Source organism: Anastrepha obliqua, chromosome 6, assembly GCF_027943255.1.
Source record: "Anastrepha obliqua isolate idAnaObli1 chromosome 6, idAnaObli1_1.0, whole genome shotgun sequence".
Taxonomy (NCBI): domain Eukaryota; kingdom Metazoa; phylum Arthropoda; class Insecta; order Diptera; family Tephritidae; genus Anastrepha; species Anastrepha obliqua.
In genome coordinates this window covers 15,413,733-15,417,120 of record NC_072897.1, presented here as the reverse complement: position 1 = coordinate 15,417,120, position 3,388 = coordinate 15,413,733, and positions in this window count along the sequence as shown.

Sequence of the window (3,388 nt, the reverse complement as noted above, 5' to 3'; positions counted from 1 at the left end):
AGGGATAGGAATCTCTCCTATCCTCTTGTTAACTGCATTTTTGAACCTCTTCCAGTTGGTTCTTAAAGGATTTCGATACGGTAGGGGTGGATCTACCTTAAGATCTAAATCGTAGAGGATCGAACTATGATCAGAAAAGGACCTTTTATTTTATACCCTCCAATTATCTACCCTTACTGAGCTATTTTCAGACAGTAGAGTAACATCAATCACTTCCTCCCATCCTCTGAAGTACTCCGTACTAGGAAAGGTGAAAGTGGGAGTGTTAGCCCTGTTACATACCGATAAGTTAGTATTAATAATAAAATTATATAAAGACTCACCTCGGTCGTTTGTCTCAGAGCTTCCCCACAACGCATGCCTCGCGTTGACGTAGCATCCGAGTAGCAGGGTTTTGTTCCTGGCTCCTTCAAGCACAAGCCCACAAGCCTCCTCGGGCGGTGCTGGCCGATCATGTGCCATATAGATGGATGCAAGTGTGATGCTGACACCGTCAGCAGCTTCCACCTCAACGGCCGTCACATCCTGTGAACTGTATGATGGGATTAAAAATATGTTTAAGTGTTTTTTGGCTACAATACATGATCTAGGATTACCTTGAGTACGCTTATAGTACAGATTGTAGTTTCTTCGCGGGAACCCCTTCACCTCGTTGCTCCGCACCCAGGGTTCCTGGATTAAGGCTATGTCAACGTTCTCCTCCCCTAGGAGAACGGTTAGGTTGTCCGTTGCAGTTTGCGAGTGCTGCAGGTTAATTTGGATAACCTTTAAAACCATTTTTTTATTGGTTTGCTTTCGCAGGTTCGGCATCATTTAACTGCATGCCAATCAGCAGTTTGCTGGTGCCGTAGACCTCATCCAGCTCCTCCTCTGGATTCGCAGAACGGAATATCTTCAGCTGGGCCTTCCGTATGCCAAACCGAAGTTTATTTTCCACTTTTTGCAGTGGTTCAAGGCTCTTTTCTGTGATTTGAAGGAGGAACGACACGCTGTGCTTTTTCGGAGCCTCCACTTTGATGATCGATCAATCGGCCATCGGCACTGAGCGGTTGTGAGCCTGGAGATAGGGAATTAACTGATTGGCTTCAAACTCCATGTTTGGTATCCAGATGCGAGACCTCGGCCTTCGTGGTATCTCGCTAGCTGGAATGAGCTTGAGCCTCAAGCCATCCCAGCTGTTCTGAATTTCGCCAATCGCGTTTGTAAGGAAATGCAATGAGTATTGGTCATCACATTTGATTACCCGGCAACCGCGAACCACTTCCACCGAGTCGAAACCTGGGGATTGATCCTCCGGGTTCGCCATGACATGGTCGACAATTATGCGAGACAACCGTGCCTCAATCTCCGGTCATTTGTCAAGCACAGGTTTGCCGCGGTTAGAAGTTTCGTCCACCAGTGCCATTTGAAGATGGTCCCGTGCCACCTCACTGAATGGTTTGGTAAGTTTGGGGACAACCGCACCCTGATCTGAGATCTCCTGCTTCTTTGTTGCCCTCCTGTTTTCGTCTTGAGAACGGTTACGTTTTTTGGCCTCTGTCTTTCGGGCGGTTTGGAATGCCAGGTATTCGTCCACCACCTTTTGACACCTTGCCTTGTCAGCCTCATCTTTGGGATGAGCTTTACTTTCGGTCTCGTTTTTACGAATCCTGCCAAGGATAGCGAGAGACCTCTGGTAGAGCTTATACCTTGATGGGCCTTTATTAGTGCGCTTTTGCCCCATGGCGTTAGCGGATGTTGTTGGTTCATTTATGGTTGTTGGCGTACTGTGGCCCACAGCTTTGCCCTCAACTGTTTCTTGGCTGGAGGCCAAGAGCTCATCCTCTGAGGGTGACCCCGTCATCCTCAGTTCGTCCTTGCTTGTACGTCTTGTCCAATTGTCTGACTGTTTTTTAAGTGCATCCGTCGCTTCCTCCTGTCTGTCTGTTTGCTTGTCCTATAGTTCTGTCCGCGTGTTTGGTTTTTTATCAGTCCGTGCTGTCGATGCGTCGGTATGTTTTCCCGTCATTTTGTCCGTTTGTTCCGCGTTTGTTTTCCCGTCATCCGAATTTTTAAGTTTTTGTGGTCTCATTTCATCTGGTTCGTACGGTCACCTGCCCCGCCAAGGGAGCTGCGCATGTCGCCATGCGCGGTGACCAAAGAGGATAAAGGGGAAATATCCGGTCGACCATGGCAGCGCCCCATACCATGGCAAGGCCACCGTTACAACCTGAGGCGGCCTGATATCAGGAGGGCTCCGTACGAAGACAGCCTTATTTAGTCCCCCGGCTGCCAAACCCACCCAATAGGCACGGGTCGCATCACACCTTGGGTTGAGGGAGTTTTTTTAACGAAGTTTACGTCTTCGACCTGTGTGGTTCGCGGGAGACCTGCTCTCCTACCTTCCATATCTGGGAGGCGTTCCCCTATCCACCACCTGGGGACGCGCCCTATAGGGATAACAGGTTCCCCCAAGGGAATACTCTTACAAGTTTTAAGAATTTTATTGTTGCGTTTTTTGTCAATTGAAGTTTAAAATATTTTTGTTCAATATGTTTTAATTCAATTCATAATCCTTTTTTAAATGGTTTGCAATAAAATTTTAGTTATCAATCAAAAGTAACTGACTTATTATTAAAGGCATCATATGCGGGTAATGTGGTATACTATACCACATTACCAGAATAAAGTATACCACATTACCCGCCAATTTCTTCAAGGGCTTGTTTCCGTCTTTTGAAGTACTTTCTTAAATATTTCTGAAACTCGCGGCTCTAAGGCATTTGAAGCTAGGTTTATTTGAACTTAATAACGGTAACATATTATTGATAAATTTTCATTCAAATCAAATAAAATTTAACGATTTTATAGACGAAAATAAAATGGGTATACTACAATACCCACAGTTACTCTAGCTACTTGCCTTCTAAACTTCCTACAAAATAATTGTATTCATATGTTACTACATCCATGCACGTTCATACATTCATGCATATATGCGCGAGCACAGCGATCCCTTCTTGCTTCCGTGTACTTTTGTCTTTCACCAGTCGATATTCCTAATATTGTACTTACAAAAACATAATACTTTGATAGACGCAAATGCAACAGCAAGCGCAACGCGATGGCCGCTTTGCCACCACACATTCTAAAATGTTCTAGAACACAACAAAAACACATACCTCCATGCGCATGTCGCCCGAAGCTAAAATCTAAGCCTAGCGACTACGAAAACAAAATACATTCGTAGACGCAGTCGCAGTGGCCATGATTCTATCAGCGACGGCGCAGCAACACACGTTTAACCCAGTCCTCCAAACACCCCTGGCAGGCCGACATGGCCTTCAGCTCCTTCGTCGTATTCTCTTTGATCTCTTTGATCGATGCGATGGCGCGTTATCATCATGCA